Here is a 22,036-nt window from a genome sequence, read left to right as displayed (position 1 = left end):
CTTGTCCCAAGGACTTCTCTGAAGGTTAAATAGCTGAGCTATATGGAAGTTGCTATGTATGTGAATATGTGCATGTTTATGTGTGTGTTCTTCCCCCAAACAAACCTAGTTGCTTATAAAAGCTAATTGTAAAATTTCTGCTGACTAGTTAGCCAGATCAGTTTCCCCTGTCTCAATTTAACTCAAGACATAGTCTATGTTGTAAAATACTTCTGACATTCCAATAACTCAAGGGCTATGTGGTTTGAAATTTAAAGTTTGGTTTTTGATGGTATGAAACTAACTGAAGGTATATTTGATGGCAGGTTTAATGTAATGATTAACCTTCTCTCCCCACACTCCCTTGGTACTACAGTAATATGGCCTTTCTTTCCAGACTGATAACCAGTGTGGACTACTCATTTATTGCTTCTGACAATGGGGACAGGGGTGGAGTCAGTGAAAGGCCAGCTTTCCATGGCACTGATGTCTAAATTGAGATAAGAAAGATGAGTTGAATCTAGTGAAGGTTCAAGACATACAAGAAAAGCATTCCACGCTGAAGGAATACATTTGCAAAAGCCCTGGCTCTAGAGGAAGAACAGTTCCTTAGAAGAACTGAAAAGAAGAACAATGTGCTTGGTGCCAACAACAAGGGGGACCCCTGAGGTTAGAGATCACATGGAGCCTAAAGGTTTTGTTAAAGTTTTGGGTTAATTTTCAGAGAGTGAAGGGAAGGTTTTAAAAGACATTCAGATTTGTTTTTTCAAGTAGATTGCCAGGCTGCAGCATGTAGAATGGATTGGAAGCTGCAAGAGGGAAAATCTTGAGGTCAATGAGCGGTTTATGGCAGGGGTGAAATGATGGCAACTTGGGCTATTGGGAGGTGACAGATGTGGGGACAATGATGATAATCAGTTAGGGTTCAAAGGACAAAACCAAAGAAACAAAGTAATGTTTAGGTAGGAACTAATATTAGCAACTTGCCTGAAGAACTGTTAGTCTTTTCATGATGACCTCCCCTTCTTTCTCTTGGAAATAAGAAATTTTGGACAGAACCTCTAAATTTGCCCAGGTACTCAGGATTCTTTATGTGCTGTGGATTGGCATGACCATGCTGCAGTATGGACTTTTTTTCTTGAAACATTAGAGAATTCTTTAAGTCTTAATTTCCTTCACAAATATTCAGGTGCTGACTGGTGCCCCTATCAGAGTTTGTTTATACCTCTTGCTACAGCTTTTACATTTTATCGTAATTATTTACTTAATGCCTGCATAGCACTAAGTTTTGGCTTCTCAACAGGTGCCATTTATCAGTTAGCTTTGTTTCCCCAGCATCTAGAATAACACTGGCACATGGTCAATACTGAGTAAGTGAATTCTTCCACTGATGGGACACTCACACCCTGTAAAGAAGGATGCAACCCTGGTCACTATTTCTTGACTTGGAATTTTGTTAGAAATGTAAATTCCCAGGCCCCACTCCCCATCTCCTAATCAGAAGCTCTGGGCTTGGGTCACTTTAGGTCATTCTGATACACATTAATATCTGAGAACCACTGCTTTGGAGGACTGCCTCAATGGGAGGGAGACCAATCAGATGAGATTTATTTTAAAAGGCCAGCATAAGGGAGATTCACGTAGCCTATTTCAGGATCTCTTATCATTCCTTCTGCTAAGTAGTCTTTATAAAAAGCTACAAGACAACATAGGTGTTTGTTAGTATTAAAATTCTGATATGCAAACCTGTCTATGTTAGGGGTCAGCAAAATCGTTTTGTAAAGAGGCAGAGAATAAATATTTTAGACTTTTTTAGGCATATGGTTTCTGTCATAACTACTCAATTCTGCTGTTGTAGTGTGCAAGCAGCTACAGACAGTACATAAGTGAATGGGTATGGCTGTGCTCCAATAAAACATTATTTATGGATGCTAAAATTTCAATATCATGTGCTTTTCATGTGACACAAATATTATTATTTTGAGTTCTTATATGATTTAAAACAAAAGCCATTCTTACTTTGTGAGCTGTACAAAAGGTAGGTGTTGAAGTGGATTTGGCCCACAGGACGTAGACTGCCATCTCCCTGGTCTATGGAATAATCAGTTACCAACACACAATCTTCCAAGCGTAGATATTGACTCATTAATTGATCATTTAATATGTGCCCAGCAAATAAGCAATGCAGATAAAGCACTTGTCCTCAGGGAACTTAAGAATCCAGAGGAGAAAAGATATTAAAAATTAACCAAATAAATGAGATAAATAAAGGACATGCTAGAGTGCTTAAGAGAGGTCAATAGAGAAACCTACTTTGGGTAGGGTGGGCAAGAAAGGTCTATCTGAGAAGGTACTGTTTAAACTGAGATTCGAAGGATGCGAATGTGCCTATTGTATAAACGGCCAGGAGAAGAGGGTTACAGGTTGAAGAATAACAAGAATAAAGTCGATGGGATAGGAAGAGCTTCATATAATCATAAGTGTGGAGGAGAGGGGAAAGATTCAACTGGAAAGACAGAGAGGAAGCAGATCCTACAGGGCCTTGTCAGTCAAGCCAAGGGATTTGGAAAGGTTTTACAGAGGGGAAACATATGATTTTATTTAAGGTTCTAAAAGTTTATTCATCCTTGTTGCTAAGGGGAAATAGAGTTGGAGGGGAACAAGAGACATGGGAGATGGTTTGACATGGAGATGGATGAAAGGGGTGTTTGTGTGTGTGTGTGTGTGTGTGTGTGTGTGTGTGTGTGTGTGTGTGTGTGTATTACCATCAGACATCGGATGTCATTAAAACTGAAACACTCATGCAGAAAACTCAGTAAAACAAAATAATTTCTCAAGCCCAAACTGATAATCCTAAAATTGCAGACTCTAAGAACACATCCAACACTAGAGAATCTGAGCTGTTTTTGGAGGTCAGTGGGATAGGATTTGATCTAAATATAGAACAAAATCTTCTAGGAAGAGGATAGAAAGCATCATTTAACATTTTTCATTAGCTAAAGAATGATATTGTTTATATGAATACAGACAAGAAAAGGAACTCTGAATAGGTAGGTAGGCCGCATGAATGAATAAGCTTTGATAGCTTACTGTGCATCACAGCGAAGAGCTATTCAATCCAGCTCAATAATGACATTTTTTTCTGTTACCAGAGGCATTTATGTAATAACACAATCCTATTAGTAGATCTGTCTAAATTGATATCAAAAGGACAATTAAAACTGGCACTCAGGGTACAACTACTACTCAGTGTGGTAGGTTGGAATGTATTGAACGTCATTTTTCAAAAAGGTATACTGTTAGTTTCAGGGGCATAAATGCTAATTAGAGTAATGACTTCCTTCAGCAAGTTCCTTTTTATGAGGCCATTTGGATCAGGTTCTCTCCTCCATATAAAAGGGCAAATCCTTATTAATTTAGATGATTATCTCATAGGAATAAATACTAAGGGAAAACAATACCACAGGCCCAGCTTATCATTTCTCCCCCATTACTCCACATCTCTGATATGGTGATAACAAGATGAGGACACATAACATTTTTCTTCAACAGTGGTTCACATGTCCCTACTAACCTTCCCCAGCAACCTTCTTATTCACAGAAAAGAAAGCTAATTTCATATTTGGAAGTTCCATTAAAAAAAAAGTGTCTACTGATGAAGAATATGGACCAGGGGCATTTTAGTTCGTATATTTATTTAGAAATACTGGGAATCTATTGCCAGTAACTAAGGTAGATAATTGCCCATGTAAATGTTATACGAATCAATTGAAGCACTGCTTAGGAAAAAAAAGAAAAAAGAAACCCAAAGCAAATCCTTACACCATTCTCTTGCATTCATGTCACGAGAAACCAATAGCCTAAGTGTGACTGTGAGTTTTCAGAAACGATCTCTGTGCTTTGGGCTGGAGGCAGCATGCCGAAATTCCTGAATTACACCTCTTCCAACAGGAGGCTCTGATGACTCCAGGGACTCGAATGGAATATCAAACTTGTCACCCAAAGGTCATTGGCTCCAATTTGGCTTAAACTGGTAGTGACTAAAAGTTAGTACTGATAGACAGCTGTTCAACAAAATGAACTGGTGGTCTCAAGTGTAATTTCTAAAAGACAGGTATCTGTGTCAGGAACTTGTGATTACCTCACGCTCCAAGGTGGATAGTTTTAGACAGGAGTTAAGACATTGACTGAAAGGAGATATTCCACCACCTTCTAGCCTTTACAAATGGTCTTTTTATATGGGAGCAGCCAAAAGTTTTAGGACAAATGGCAAGAAGTTCATTACCTGATAGTTTCTCATTTTTAAGGTAGGGCTACATTGGTATCTAACAGCAATCTCTCCAAATATCTATGCCTATGTTTAAATAAGATACCACAGATTTTAATGAGAAATGCTAAGGAGAAGATTTTATTAAAATAACTTAGACTCTTGCTACTCAAAGTGTGATCTGAAGACCGACAGCATCAGCGTCATCCTGGAGCTCATTATAATTGCAAACTCTCAAGCCCACTCCAGATATATTGACTCAGAATCTGCATTTTAACAAGATCTTCAGGTAATCCAGATGCACAATAAAATTCGGGGAGTGCAATGTGTCTTGAGGACACATTGTACAGCTGCTCACTGAACACAAAGTGTACTCTATAAACGTATGTTGATGACAAAAATAAAGACCTGAATACTGTTTCTGTATGTTAATTTCATAATCTTGTATCCCAACTGTTTGTATTACTTACGTTGCCACTTAAAAAACTGCCTGCCTATTTATTGTCTTAGCCTCCCTCTTAGACTTTAGGCTCCCAGAGGGCAGGGATCCAACCTGGCATTCCCTTTGAGCCCAATCTAGGTTGTATCAATTGAATAATGGAAGTTGCAATTATAAGTCTTCATCATCTTATGTTAAATTAAGTCATATTAAGTCATCTTATTCTCAAGCAATAGTAGTTTAAACAGACTGTGTTTACCTGACAGACCTGAAGAGTTATTACGATGCCCTGGATCATTAACTAGCAGTAAATTGCTAAACCACCATTTAATGACATTGATAGCAAAGTATTAATACATGATGAGAGCATTTTGTTCACTCTGTTAAACTAGTAACAAACACAAAATGAAACACTCAGACCAATTTTTAAAATGGCCTTGTGTAGAACATATTGCTATTTACTACATTTCATTAAATTTAGTCAACACGAGACTGATTAACTGGGATATATTTAAAATTTGGGTTATTATTTTATTTGTATGAATGTTTACAGTAACTGTCTCCCAAAGAAAAAATGTAAAATGCATTAACTTTAATGGTATTAATACATCATTCAGCCTCAAGTTGAGCTGCTCCCTAGAATCTGAGGCTTCTATTCTAAAAATAACCCCCCAAATTTTAATAATGTATTGAACATTTTCTCCAACACACATTTTACTGCCCTATACAAATTATTCAGACAAAAAAAATTGGATACCCAAGGTTTTCATATGAGGCTCTCAAGTCGCTGAGATCTGTTAGCTGGGCAAGTTCCCTTAATTCTCTAAGCCCATATTTCAACATTTGGTTGTTTGTATTTTAAGAAAATGGTAAAACCAACTTCGTGCAACTATTCTGAGCATTTAATGAGATGAACATTAACAAGTTTTTTTGCATATAATAAGTACTTCATGGTTGTTTGCTACTAATTTCTATTAATGCTCTACTAATATTACTTTTCTTAATACTATTCCTATTACTTTTAGTACTATGACAACAACAACTAGTACTACTACTACTACAATAACTACTTCCGGTACAATATTTGCTTTGAGATCACTGGGTTGCATACCAGATTTTATAATAATTGAACATACAAGAACCACTCTTACACAGTTCATCAGGTAATATCAAAACATAAAGCTCTGAATTAAAGAAAACTTAAAGATATATAAACCTGCAGGTATAATTATATTTTCTATTAATGCTAAAGATTTGCAATTATGGCTTAATGCAATCTTGGTCTTTCTTTAGGCTTAGAAAATTAAACATTTGATTACGCTTGGTTAGGAATATTGCCAACAGCTGTTGCCCCCTACACCCTTTCCCTTAATAGAAAAGAATGATCCACTGTCATACCAGTTGTTGCAGGGCCTCATCTCTCTCCTTCTACCTAGAAGCAGTATAACCTAGAATAAAAGCATGACCCATGGACTCAGACAAACATGGGTTCAAATCTGGGCTCTGCCACATGGTAGCTGTCTAACTCTGAACATGTTGTAACATCTATAAAACAGGGATAATGAATAATAGTACCTTCCACATAGCATTGTTGTGAAAACAGAAAATTAGATGCTGCATGCTTTTGCATAGCACTGAACATTGTGCAGTGGTCATGGTTAAATAACTCATAAATGCTATTATTATTGCCTAGACTTGAAGTATTTAAAATTTTTAAAAAGGCAGAGTTTCTGCCCAGGGGTCACACTCACTTAATTTTATGCTCAGTAGAGGACACCTTTCAAAGGCCTGACTTCAGGAACTGGTGAACCCAGACTGCCCAACCTTTTGGGCTTCTTTTTTTCTCACCTCTAGGATTGGGTTCTCTGGAGAATCCTGACTCATACAATGCTTTTAACATGCCTTAGTTCATGGTAACCTACTGACTTGTCAATCCTTTCTCTAGCTTATTGATTTTGCCTTTGGAGTTAGAAAGGGCCTTGAATGACTACGTAGTCCAAACTCTCATTCCACGTACTCCAGTTAGGTCTGCTTTTCCAGTGTTCATTCAGCCTCTGTTTCTAGCACTTCCAATGTTTTACTTTCACTGTATAATTAAGCAACCTGTTCTGTTCCTGGAGAGCTCTTAATTATGAGACAATTCTTCCTTCTGCTGAACAGATATCTTTGTTCCCTGTTACATAAAATTAATAATACTGATTTTGGTTTTGGGAGCAGAATAGAATAAGCTTAAAGGTTATTCCACATGATGGATCTTCAGATACTTCAAGATTGCTGTCATATCTTGATTCTTAAATGTAGTGTTGAACAGAACTAGACAAGGGGCTGGAGACATTGTCTTACCAATACTGAAGACAGTGGGGCTATTACTTTCTACTTTGATTTGGATATTATCCAATTATTAAATAAAATTTGAATGACTATCTGGGGTTAGGTAGAAAGAATGCACCTTTGGTCCAACTTCTAAGATGAGTTTGCTAAGAAAACCCTGGTGTTTTTTAAAACTTATGTGCCCTTTTACCTCCCATGAATCTTTTAAACCTCAATTAATTGAAGAAAAAGGTTTCTCCTCTTGTTTTCTATAAATAGATTGCTAATAACTTTAAAATTCTTCTATTAGCATCTTGTCCTACAAAAGTAGGCTTCCTCTTTTTAGAGGCCTGGTTTGACAAAACTCCTGGACTTTGATGAAGAGAAAAGCTGACAGATGAAAGCTATCCTGGAACTATCAGTTAGCTCTTGTTTCCGGAATTGGCCTGGCACTCACAGCTAGGCCTCAGTGTTCTCCTGTCAAACATCAACAATTTCACAGAACACCAACTTCAGACAAGGTCATTCTGGGACTATGATGGATCAATAGAAAAACAAGACCACCCTCTGCTGTATCTTTCTTAATGACAGCATTAGCCTTGCTTCATCCTTCCACCTTCTAGATAAGAATTATTAGATGCCCAACCAGAAAATCATCCCTGCTTCCTCACAGCATTCAATCCAGAGAAAAGTGCCACTTCCTTGAGCCCTCCTTACATTCGCCTAATGCAAAGCCAGTTCCTAAATCTTCCTCCTGAGATGTCCCGCACTTCCCCACAGTGTGCGCTCTCCCTCACTGCAACAAGTCAATAAACCCACTTTGTTCAACTACAAGTGTGTTCCTGGTGATCTTGGCTGAAAGACACTGACGTCTTGTTACTGAGGTGACACATAAAATAAAAAAACACTAACTGGAATTTTACCAAATGTAAACCTTACTGTAAATTTCTTATGGCCTCTAAATCACAATTGTAATAAATCTAGACACAATGATGCCAATTTGGACATTAAATCCGTTAGTAAGTGCCCATTTGCATGTTTGTTATCATGAACTAAAAATCATTTTCTGATGGGAATATTGATCTTGCCTTCCCTAGAGTTTTACTCTTGACTTCCTTCCAAGCAGAACTTAGATGACCTTTTGTTCAGGCACCTGAGTTTTCATAAGAGAATCAATCCTATCTTCCACTCAGCTGATAATGCATTTAATGCTCCACTTGACTGGCAACAGGGCACTAGTACATCAGATACACCTCAGAAAGGATGATCCTGGACTTAGGGCTGCTCAATACATGTCAAAAGCTCAACCAAGAAAAACAATAGTTGTGAAGGGTTACCAGGAAGACACACAGTCCATATATTCTTCTAGATACTCTAAAATCCACCCCTGGAATAAGTCAGACCAATAGAAAACTGGTAATACCTAGATCTCATGACATTGATTCCCCAGATAAGAGTCTTACCCAGTTGCGTTTTTGTACCTTTCCATTGGAATATTGAAAACACACCCTTTAAAATTTTCTAGACTAATGCATACCAAGTTTACTTTTTTTTTTTTAAAGTAGTCACATTACATAAGCTTGTAGATCATGAAAACTTCTAAGTCTCTTCCATAAGATCTGTTGTCAAGCCAGATGTCCTGCTTTTGCATTACTTTACAGGATCTAATGCTTGCTTAGTTAGTTAAAATGTTCCTCTTTGTACCCACTTTGCATCTGAATTATATTTCCAGCACGGATAATCTGAGAGCCATATACATAAGTAATATTCCTACTGCATGTCTACCTCCAAAGGAGACAATTATGAGGAGACCATCCTGAGAAAGAACCTTCCAGGCTTTCATGAGACACCAAAAGGGTAACTGCCCATCTAACTACTGAGCTTGAAGTGAATTATATGAAAGTTTAAAATACATTCCAAAAAGCCAAACAGGAGTGGTTTTTGGAGATTCACCAGTTTGCACTGCCAATGAAATAAAAGGCCTATTTGCTTTGACTACTTTGATTTGGCAATCTGAGTTGAAGAAAAACAAACCTAAAAACTATAAAGAAAGTAGCCATAGATTTTTAGACAAACGTTTTTCCTTTAACTCTGAAATACATCACATAAAAACATATAGGCCAGCATGACAGTAAAAGCAACCTTTATAAGAAGCTGTGAAGATTAAAATGAGACACTACAAAGGCACTGTGTGGTGTTCTGGTTGACAGAAAGGGAGTCTGTGGCTGCCATATTGTAACTGCTTATTTTAAAAACTATACGTCTATGATTCATCCCAGCTAACAATGAGGCAGGCAGAGACTACTTGTGTTTGAAACACTACAGAAGGTGGGAGTGCCTCAGGATTGATCCAGCCAGAGTTCCCTGAGCCAGTGTGGAACATGAAGCCAAAATCTACTGGCAAGAGCAAGACTCAAATGCTGGGCATGGCAAATACAAGCAACAAATCTGAAGGCTCAGAAGCAAGTTCAAAGGCAGGGTCTAAAATCGAGTCAAGTGGCAGAGCAAGTGCAGATTGCCCACAAAAGAGTGGTGAGCTCTGGGTAATTTCTGTGAATAGCAGTGGGTATTTGTGGTTGGCTTGTAAGAATTATGGTTAGTATGGTGTGTAGGAGGGTAAGATGGTCTTAAAAACTAAAAGAGGTAAAGGAGGAAAATTCACTAGCTGGCTATAAAATTGACTTTAAATGTAACAAATGCCAAAGTGCATTCCAGAACTCAGGTTTGTCCTTTCATACAAGGGTGACAACTCAGGCTTTTTAAGGTAGTAAAAATTTGTACATACCCATCAATTAACAATCAGTCTTGCAATTATGATATACTTTGACTACATAAGCATTTTTCATTGCTTTATTTTAATGATCACAGCACAGTTAATCATTTTAGAGTTTTCCATATTACTATCCACACTATCCTAATTTTTTTCGTAAATGGGAGAAATATGTTTACTGTGAACTATGTAAAATGTTTACGGTCACCTTGGAAACGCAACTGGGTTTCCTGTCAGAAGTGACTTCAACAGGAAAGTCAGTTAAGGTAAATGTAACTATCCTTCAAATAAATAAATAATTTGGAGATCTCTGTCATAACCTATATAACTGGTGGAAGGTAAACTTGTACTCACAGAAACAAAATAATACCTTCTTTCTTTAAAACTCTGTCTCTAACAAATCAGACTGAACAATCCAAACATAAGTTAGATTATCTCATTATAGCTACTGAGTATGAAGCCCCTACAATGTTCTAGACACTGTCCTGTGTGTTATACACATTGATTACGACACTCAACAGCTCCATGACACAGGCATTTCTACAGACAAGTAAGCCAAAGCTCAGAGGGTTAATTATTTTGCCTCAAATCACACAGCTACCATGTGGCAGAGATAGGATTTGGATCTTGAAGAAATCTGGAGCTTTTATTTCATCTACTCTGACACATTGCTTCCTGCTCTGTGTAACTGACCTACACCAGGAAAAAGAAAGGCAGTGGGCCCCAGGGGCAGTGGAGGATATTTCCACAGGAAGAAGAGGTATGGTTCCAAGGCTCAACATGAGTCTGACCTCAGCCCTGCAGTGGTGTTTCTGTAAGGTCGTGACTGCTTAGTAAAATCTGTTGGTTATATTTTCTTCCCATTTCTATTCCTGAAAATGTATTCCCCTCTGTTAAAAAAACAATGAAGAAAGCACTCAGTTATCACTGGTGGAAATGCATTCTGAGATGTTCTCCAGAGAGCAGAGATAGATAGATTGGTATAGGTATTGACCCAAAGGTAATCTCTTAAGTGCTTCCATTTTTGTTGAAAGGAAAAATATTTGGATGCAGAGTAGTCATGACTACACAGAACAAAACTAATTGTCTTTGAAAAGATGATTAACAGACCACCAAGGCTTGTGTGAGATCCTGTTTAAGTGCCCCATGGGGCCTCAAGCACCATCTTAATCTTGGTCACATTTTTAAGCTAATCAACCTTCAATCCCATATTGTGAACCGTAAGTAAATCTACAAGCCCACATACATCTCCTCATTCTGATTGGCAACACCTCACAAGAACAGTTTTCTTTACATGCAGAATTGAAAAAGAATTCAAAGTTTCTACAATTTGTACAAATAGGCCCAATTGCTTACAAAGTCTGTAGTCAATATGATTGATACAATTAATGGTTTCAATTAAGTGGATATCTTGAGTTTGCTATATAGTTAGTTTTCACAGATTTTTATAAAAGTATATTTCTTAGAGATGGTATCAATCTTCAGATATTAGTTATGTTTAACTGAGATTTATTAATAATTAAATATTTGTTGTCTCTTTAAACACAAAAGTCAAAACAAAAACTTTCTACCTAAATATTCTCTATAGTTATTTATACAAATACAATGTAACAGTTTGCTCTAAATCATCATTTCATATAATTTGGATCTGAAATAAAGCACTGTTATCTATTAGAGTGAATCATTATATTTCCATTTTTATATGTAAAATGACCAACTATCAGAAATTTCACATGAATACATATATGTGTATATGTGTACATATGAATACATTAAATGAACACATTTATTTCATATGAATATATATGTATGTATATATAATATGCATATATAAACACATATAAAATTAACTGCTCTGCAAAACAGTTTATGTATATGAAGCTGCAATGAGAAATGTGATGATATTATTAAGAAATTTAAATGGACAAGGACAATTATAAACAACTATAAAGATGTTGATAAAATGATTTCTGAAAACTTACTGTTTACATTTGGGAAGTGAGTTTTTATTACCTATTTATGTTGCTACCCGCTTATAAAAGCACAGCACATTATTATTTATAGGATGTTAAAGAAAAAAGAGCTTTCTATTACCACATTTGAGAAAGTCAATAAACATTTTTCATAGACGGATTTTAAGTCAATGACTACTCTTAGATCTAACATTTTATAGTACTCAGCTCAAAATACAGTTATCTAAACACTCATTTCTACCTGCATATTTCGATCACATTATTATATATTTTTACAACCTCTACGTCCACTCTTCCCACTAACAACTGGTGGGTGGGCAGACGTCTCCATATAATAAGAGCACATAGTAATGCAAAATGTTTCGGGAAGAGCATTGCAATAAAACCCGTAAAGCTATTACTATGTTTAAAAGAAAATCTAGTAACTACTGTAAGCCTTAAATTAAATATATGTGAGCATATCTACAAAGCTCTTCAATCATAATAGTTTACATGTGCTTAGCACTTCGTATTTTTCCAAAAAGTTTTCACATATATTAAATAGCTATATTTCACATGTATTAAAGATTATGCCTCACAAGAACCCACTACAAGAGGCAGAAAAGATAATAATGTCATGTGAAATGTGGAGAATATGAATCTCAGTGAGAGTGAATGATTTACTGGAGGGCAATTTGTGGTTAGGGGCAGAAGCACATGAGACATAAATATAGGTCTTCCGATTTTTTGTTCAGGGCCATGTACACTTAGCTGACCAACTTGACCCCAACAGCCACCTAAGATGTACTGAGTTGGGGCATGTGTGAAGTCTCCTGTTGGCACCAACATGGACTGATTTCATGGGCTTCAGCTCTGGAATCCTTCGTTTACTTTGGGCTACTCCTTTTTATCATATCTTGAAGTTGTTATAACAACCCTAGAATGTTTGGACTGGAGGCTTGTAATTGTCTGAAGATGCAGACTGAAATAGGAGCACGTGTAGAAGTGAGGAGAGTAAGAAGAGGCAATGCTCTTGATTTGTAATTGGGAAGACATTTTGGAGAACAACAGCTATGGGGGTGAAGGTGTCTACAGCGGAGACTAAGGACAGAATGCTTTGCTTACTGTGCTCCAAATAACTACACATTCCCATTTCCATGTGCTTCTTAAGCCTTTTTCCCTACAAAAACACACTCCCTTCTCCTTTCTGCCTGAAATGTCACCCTTCCTCTTCTGAGAACTCTCCACTTCAAGAATTGTGGACTTGGAAGACTGTCCAGTAAGAGCCCAAGCCTCTTATTTTACAGCTAAGGAAACTGAATTTAGAGGATTCTGACTTGCCCAGGTACACGCAGAGTGAGAGTCTGGTCTCCTAACTCAGTCGTGTATGTCTTGCCTACTGCACAAAGCAATAATAAAGTTTTTTTCTCTTAAAAATTATTCATTCAGCCCAGAGCTGATTTCAATGCAATCATAGAGGTGCACTTGTTACTTATTGTTTATTTAAAATATAATTGAACATTCCCACATAAGAAAATATTTCAAATTTTTAGCTCAAATGTCATTGACTCCATAAATTCTCTCATTCTGGTAACTTGAGGTGGTCTCTCTCCACTGAACTTCTCTAGAAGTTTACTAAAACTCTTATGACACTTCTTTTTTTATAGTTTATGTGACTAAATTCTCCTACTTAAGTATAAATTCTTTGAGTATGGGGGTTCTAGTCTTATTTATCTAAGTATGTCCTACAAAATCATAGTATACACAGCAAATCTCTAACAGAAGTCTGTTGAATATGTGAATAAAATGAACATGTCAATATTGAATATGTGAATAAAATAATTAGCAATTATTTTATGTTATGAAGTTGGCATGAAATAAATGGAGTAGAAGAGTTTTTTGCCCTTAAAATACTTCTGAATTCTCACACAAGGCCAACCAGGCATGGAAGAAACAAACATTAATTTTAAAGTAAATATGGGCTTTATGACAGGTAAGTGTGCCAAAGCAGTGTATATACATCCTCTGGCTCATTTGTGATCAAAACCTGTAGGAACAAGACATTGTAGAAAGCACAGATTTTTTATTTTGGACTCAAGCATTTCTTTTTTCCCAGTATTATTGAGGTATAATTGACATACATCATTTTATAAGTTTAAGGTATATAACGTGATGATTTGATATATTTATGTATTAGAAAGTGGCTACCACAATAAGGTTCGTTAACACATCTATCACCTTATATAGTTACCATTATTTGTGTGTGCTGAGAACTCCAAGATCTACTCTCTTAGGAGCTTTCAAGTATACAATACAGTACTGTTACCTATAGCCCCTACACTGTATATTGTATAGTCAATCTCCAGAACTTATTCATCTTATAACGAAGTTTACACCCATTGACCACTTTCACTTTTTCCCCAACCCCCTGCCCCTGGTAACTACCAATCTACTCTGGTTCTAGGAGTTTGATTTTTCTAGATTTCATATATAAGTAAGATCATACAGTATTTGTCTTTCTCTATCTGACTTACTTTAGAATAATGCCCTCAAAGTACTTTCATGTTGTTACATGTGGCAGGGTTTCCTTGTTTTTTTATGGCTGAATAATATTCCAGTGTCTATGTGTGTGTGTGTGTTTGCATGCCATATTTTCTTTATGCATTCATCTTTTGACGGACACTTTGGTTGTTTCCATGGGATTATTTAAATAATGCTGCAATCAACATGGTGGTGCAAATATATCTTTGAGACAGGGACGTCATTTCCTTTGAATATACATCCAGAAGTGGAATTGTTGAATCATATGGTAGTTCTATTTTTAATTTTTTGAGGATCCTCTGTACTGTTTCCTGAACCACTTGATATTTCCCCCAACAGTGTACAAGGGTTTCCTTTTCTCCACATCCTCGCAAACACTTGTTATTTCTTGTCTTTCTGATAACAGCCATTCTAACATGTGTGAGGCGATAGCTCATTGTAATTTTGATTTGCATTTCCTTGATGACTAGTGATGTGAACAACTTTTCAAGTACTGTTGGCCAGTTATATGTCTTCCTTGGAAAAAATATCTGTTCAGGTCCTTTGCTCATTTTTTAATTGGATTTTTGTTGTTTTTGTTGTTGTTGTTGAGTTGTATGAGTTCTTTATAGAGTTTGGATATTAACCCTTTATCAGACATATGGTTTGCAAATATTTTCTCCCATTCAGTAGGTTGTTTTTAATTTTGTTGATCATTTCTTTTGCTGTGCAGAAGCTTTTTAGTTTGATGTAGTCCCACTTGTTTATTCTTGTTTTTGTTGCTTGTGCATTTAGTGTCATACCCAAAAAATCATCGCCAAGACCAATGTCAAGGAGACTTTCCCTTTGTTTTCTTCCAAGAGTTTTATGGTTTTAAGTCTTTCAAGTATTTCTTTAGCATCATTCATGATGATAATATTTTCCCTAAAAATTTACAATTGCCAAAAAGAAGAATGAATTTTAAGGCTCAGTTTTAAAGTTAGTTTTGTAAAATGTGCTTTCAGCAGACGAGGCAATGAAAATGGTCACTTTTGACTCTGTAAAATGTTGGAAACATTGAAATCAAGCTAAACCTCTATTGTAGGAGGCCAGAGGGTAGCTCTGTGATAATTTACATTTCTTCCTTTAGCTCCTCCACTGACTTTTTGGGTCTGTATTATCACCTAAGAGGTCATATGATAAAATGACATTCTCACAAGCATGATAATAATTGTAACAGTCTCAGCTGTGACTTGATCTCAAGGCCCATTTGAGGGTGATCATACAGTGCTTTTGCAGCAATTCTAACAATAGATCTTCTGAGACACCTTTTTCTTCTGCAAAGCCTTGTAGTCAACACATCAGGAAGACTTTAAAGTACCGTTCATTTAATAATCAAGGTCATGTGCAGGGTGCTGTTTTGCAGTCACTTAGATATACATGATGCTAATTTTAAATTCTAGGGACCCAATTCCATTTTTGCAGCTTAACAAAATGTACTGTGCTTTCTGATAATAGAGAGAAGGCTCCTGTGAGTGTCTCCAAGTTATTCCAGGGAATATTTGCATGATTACAGCTCTGCTTTCAGGAGCTTGCAATCTGAATACAACCAAAAAACAAAAGAAATAATGGTTCAGTCCAGGAACGACATATTGTTTTTATTTTATTTTATTTTTGTTTTGTTTTCTTAGGTTTTTTCCCCCAGTTTTAAGCTTATTTTTAGAGTTTCTTATCTCTACCCCTAGATTGACTTGTATCCTAGAGAGTTTATTATCTGACTAATTTGAGATCACCCTTTTAACAAATTCTTCACATTTCAGGAGGAAAAAGGAAAACAGAAGGGGTCATTAATAGGTATACAGTTCACAAAAGATTAGTTTTTTTAGAATGGTGTTTTCTATACTGTTGTGGGGCTTATTTAAGCAGTTAGTGATTTTTAAAACTTGATATTTATGAACATGAAGAACTGTCAAAAAGCATGTACTATATTGTCTGATATTAAATAATTTCCCATGTTGATGCTAATTAGTATTAAGGTCAGCTTAAGCTTGTCCTGATTAAAGGGAACCTATCAGATAGAAAAGTACCCAAGGTTCTGAACACTAGCTTAAAGTGCTACATTCCCATCTCACTAAGTTTTTGTATTGATTCATCTCTCTGCGACTCAATATATATATTGCCATCCACTGTCCCCCCGACCAATTTCATTAATACTGAACAACAGTGTTGCAAGGAAGAAAATGGAAAGAGAGTGATAAGAAAAGTAGGAGCTAAAGAAGACTGGTACATAAGGAATAAGTAAAAATAGCTACATGAGGACTTGCAGACAAAAGGGAATATTCACCAAGGGTTTGCACCTTGAAGGATAAAAAAGAGAAAATATGTGCCACTTCCATGCAAAACAGAGATAAACAAGGGAATTCTGACTGTGAGAGAACTGAAGTTGAGAAAAGAAAACATATCTTTGAATGAGAAAGAAAGGAAAATAACATTAATGATTGAATTTGGGATAAAGTACATCCTATAGAAATATGGAAATCAGTCAACTGATTTGGAGGGGGACAGAAAGACAAATTAGTTTTCAACATGCTGAGTTTGAAGTAACAGCAGAATATCCATGTACAGATGTCAAACTGACATTTGGACGGTTGAGGCTGAAGTTCAAAAGAGAAAAGAGTTGCAGATTGGTTTTGGGGAGTATTCTGGAGTTGATAATTGAAGCCGTTAAAGTGAATAAGGTTTCCAAGGGAGAATGAACAAAATGACATGGAAGAATGTCAAACCTGATGTGACAAAATGTAATCATTTGAACACTTAAATGATCATGTTCTAAAATAATTTGTGATTTAAGTGCTAATCTAGATGTTTTTCAAATAAAAAATTGTGAAGGTGTGAAAAGAAATATACATACAATTCTTCAATAGTTTCAAAAGAAAGGTGTCCTAGAAAACAAAGCTTTATTCTTATGTCAGCATCAACAATAATATACAACCAGAAGTTCTTCCTGGGTTTCAGACATAGACAAATCTTCATTTCAATTCTTGTTCTTCCATTTGATAACTGTTGTCTGCTTCCTAATACTAGGCTCTTAGCCATTACACAATCATCTTGCTCCTTATGAGGCTAGATTATCTCTGAGAGGATAAGGAATTGCTGTACAGTAGAATGAGAGAGAAGGTTGACCAAGGATAATATGCAGCCTTTGTGGTAGGTGGAAAGAGGCTCAGGATGAAGATCTTGGATTTATAAAGGTGTTAAGCTATATCAACCAGTAACTTTCTCAGGCATTATATACTCAGCTGTCCCAGTGAAAGAGAGAGGACACAAATTGTAGCATGTACTCAAGGTTGGGGATCTTGGGCAGGTGCTGCAGAAAAATAGAGGGGCAAGATTAAGATTAAGGGATTCATAGAAGGGTAACAAAAGTCTCAGTTAGGAAGCAGCAGTGGTAGGTATAAAATCTTTGGAAGAGGTGAAGGAACACCAAGGGGTCAGGATTAATAGACAGAAAGAGAGACAAGCAGAAAAAACAGGAGATATTGATATCAAGAGCTGGAGGTCTCTGAGAGGTGGAAAAGGATGTGTGTAAGAGTGAGGTCATGAGAGAAATGGACTCATGTTTAGACTTCTGAAGTTCTAACAAGTACAGGATCCGGGGCAGGTGAGTGGATGGTTGAAATTGAACAGCCAGCAGAGTTAAAAAGTTTAGTAACTGTGTGACTAGGTCACTTACATGAATGATGAAATATCCTAGATTAGCACAAAGGAAGACTGCAATTCAGCTCCAGTCTTTAATAAATGAAGGGACTGATACGGAGGCAGGTAACTGTGAGAATGCGGTGTCAGTGACAAGAAGGGTATGTAAAGAAGAAAAGATTTTAGACCAGGATGGAAGAGTAATTCCTAGAAGAGTAGGTGGGGATACAGAAGACCAGCTCTTCTTCCTCCAAGCAGCCTCCTCTTGAAATGACTGCAGAAGCAGCAGCATCCTTGGGGGATGGTCAGATCTCAATCAAGGCAGGAAGCAAAGAGATCACTGAATGAATTATTAACTAGAAACAATTATTCTGGGGAGGACAGGGAAAGGATGCAGGGGAGAGTCTAAAATAGGAGTAAAGAAACAGAAAAGTAAGGGTGTAAAGGTAAGGGAGGGGGTAGGAGAAGAAAAAGATGTGGGTGGGGCTAGGATTGGGGATGAGGCTAGAAGACCACAGAGGCTGAGAGATATACCGACTCAAACACTGTAACGTTGGCACTAGTCTTGGAACACACCTGCTCCCTTCTCTGGTAAGTGATAATGGCCATGACGAGGTTTATAAGATTGGTAAGGACCCTATTGGAGTAAGTGCCACCAGGGCTTTTACTGAAGGGAAACAAGAGACCCAGTCCAGAAGTGGCAGTGATGGACATAAACATATCCCATGTTACTGAGAATGACACATACATGTCTTATTTTTTTCCTTATATATAGTTTTAAAAAAATCATTGGCAGAGTGTTATTTAAAAGGAGTTCTATTTGTATTAATTTCCTATTTTGTTCTTTTATGTTCCTCCCTCCTTCACTTTCTATTCCTGATGTTATGTGTCTTTCTGTAGCAGATTCAGTGTGGCACAGATGTCCCATACACTGCAGTGAAAAGGAAATGGTTTCCTTAGCAACAATAACCACACAAAAGCCCAAAGAATTTTCTTTGCTACTCATGTGACGTTTTAGCAGTTTAAGGAATCCAAACAGTAGGACAGAATAATAAACATCTGATTGGAACATATAGCAATGGAGATGAAGAATGAATGCAAAAAGGCATCTGCTATTTATACAGCTGATGGAGTGATTTTAAGTGACCTGAACTTTAGCATCATGTTTCTTTTTTTCTTTTCCTCAGTGAAATAGGTAAAAGTATACTATATCTAGTTAAGTGGGCTGAAATATATTCTTCTAGGACAACTTCACTGTCTCCTGAGTCTGATAATCATAAGCAAATAAGTTTTTGAGCCATTACAAAATAATATCCTGGGCAATAATGGGATGTGTGATAGACAAGATTTTTTTTTATTCAAAGAGAACTTCCATGAATTTATTGTTCCTAACCACATCCCCCAGGAGGGATTTTAGGAATTTATATCTCTTCCAGGTTTCTGCTACCAAATTTTTGCTTTACAGTTTTCCATTTTAGCAATTCTACAGTGAAGTTTGCAGTCATCATAATTATGTCTGAAAATACATCCACTTCCCTTCTATCTCTTTTTCGGTGAAAAAGGGTGGGGTTTTTTTGCATATATATATATTTTTTTAATGAATGACCATTTGATTGTAATTTCTTGTCAAAACGTTCACCCGCCGACAATATGGTAGTAGTGGTAATAAGAGTGTGGGAAGAAAAAGAGAATTTGCAACCATGCGCAATTAGTATAGTTGGTAGGAATGTTTTTAAGCTCTCTCTTACGGTCTTCATGTCCTGCTGAGACACCCTGGCAAGATGATGAAGACTGTACTAAACAGGTTTCATAATCTGACAGAGGAAAAGTTCAAAGGTGATTGCTGAACATGCAAGGCGTACTAGTTTAGGGGAAATTTCATTTGGGCTCCTGGAAGGACTGCTGCCCAGAGACCATGAGTGCTCTCTCTGCAGGGCTTGGAGGTCACATAAGGCCTCATGCACCTTCCTGAGCCCGTCCACTGTGACATTTAGTGGAGTCTCCTCAAGCATTTGGCCATTATGTTTATGAGGCAAAGCAACACTGATTCTAGGATTTTGAGTTTTGGGAAACCAGGAGCATGAAAAAATGATAAACTCGAGCCACTCAAGAGAGTCAGGAAATGAGCCAGAGCTGAGGCCCCAAATAAAAATGAACTCAGTGCCATATGAGCTCAGTCATCCGCAACCATGTTTTAAATCCCCAGGCAGATGGCTCTTCTCAGAGGCTACTTTAGGAGCTATGATAAATTCTGCTGGTAGAAGTACTAAGTGCCCCTTCAAAGACAAAATATCCACATTCTTTCTCAGATCACATCTTTCAAATCAAAATACCCAATGCCTATGTCGAGTCTGATCTCCACTGGTGAAGTCATTAGAAAGAAAGTGTGTAAAGTTGACACAGTGACCAAGATTATAGTTAAAATATCAAGCAATAATACATCAAAAGAAATCCATAGTACGTTACCACAAATAGAGTGTTTGAGACTGCAAACAAGTCTGAGTCTCTAAGACCCTTTTAAATTTGATTTAATCCAGAATTTGGGATCTAAGTTAAATGTGATCAAAGTATTATTTGAATAGGTCTTTTTTAAAAAATTGGTAACACTTGTATCAACAGAACATGATTAATTTGTTTAATAAAAGGGAACCTATAAATTATCAAATTTTGCAGACATGGGAGATACATTGAGTCTAAAAGGATCGCCACCAAATACACTGTACCATAAGCAAGGCTAGTTGGGCTGGATAACCACTGAACAAGACGGCTCACTTGCCTGGGGATCTGACTAGATACTCTTTGAAGGAGAGGCTAGGCTCATGCAGACTAGCTCTGCTTTTATTCTGCCCAGTGTTTCGATATTACAGGAGTTAATTTTATTTAATCTGTGGACTTAGATTAACCCTGCAAGTTAACATCCTACATTTCACACATACTAAAACATACGGAGAATATTCTGCTTCAGATCAAGTATCGTTACGACTGAAAAGGTGGACATTTCTGTAGTGATGACAGGGATCTTAATTCTGCCCAATGATCCAGTTATTTATCAATTTTAATTCTGGTACAGTTTCATTTTAGCAAAGGAATTTGGATAATTTTTGAAGTTCTTTGTAAGTAGATTATTTCTTCTTTTACATGGGTTTTTTAATATAAGGAACTAGGAGCCATGGTCCTAGTGTCATTAAAAGCTTTAGCTCTCTCCACTTATATAAGAGTGATTAAAAAGTGACCTCAAAATATGTTATCCTTTGTCTACACAATCTTTATTCAGTTAAATCAGTGAAAGTACATGCTGCTGTCATTTATCTCTGAATTCCAACGATAACACTAACGCTTAACCCAGAGCAAGTTACTTCATCCCTTTGGCCCCCTTTCCTTCAATCATAAAGTGGTTATAGCGATACCTAACTTGCAGAACTGACATAATGGCTAAATTAAAAATTAATATATATAAAATATCCAAAAAATGTCTGCCCCATATGAAGCACTTAATAACTGTTCTTCCAGGTTATTTCAGATATTTATTTTCACACACTGCCTCATTAAAACATATAAGTAAAAGATTAAAACATTTGTTTTTCATTTCATTTTCTTGTTGTAGACAACACATCCTTACTGCTGGCTTTCCTTCAGAAATTTCTCACATTTTTCAGCTCATGTCAGTAATAATCTACTTTGTTCTAGTCCTGCAAGACTTCTTAGTCATGGAGAAGCACCATTTAGTACTTCCCAATTTTAAATTAAGAAAAATGGAAAATGACAAATTCGTTTACTTCTTCATTCAGTCAAAGAACATTTAGAAAGCAGCTGAGGACCTTAAAACAGCACGGTTTTGGCATCCCAGGCTGCCACATATTAGCTCTGTGGTGCAGACAGATCATTAAGCCTCGCTGAGCCTCGGTTTAGTCATTTTTAAAATGAGGATAATGCCTGAGCTGGGTATTACGGAAACACTGCAAAGATGGTGATTCCAGGGCTTCCCTGGTGGCGCAGTGGTTGAGAGTCCGCCTGCCGATGCAGGGGACGCGGGTTCGTGCCCCAGTCTGGGAAGATCCCACATGCCGTGGAGCGGCTGGGCCCGTGAGCCATGGCCGCTGAGCCTGTGCTTCTGGAGCCTGTGC

Source organism: Delphinapterus leucas, chromosome 9, assembly GCF_059928025.1.
Source record: "Delphinapterus leucas isolate spDelLeu-1000000601 "Yukka" chromosome 9, BTC_Dleu_Yukka2, whole genome shotgun sequence".
NCBI classification, from domain to species: domain Eukaryota; kingdom Metazoa; phylum Chordata; class Mammalia; order Artiodactyla; family Monodontidae; genus Delphinapterus; species Delphinapterus leucas.
This window is presented reverse-complemented; position numbering follows the sequence as displayed.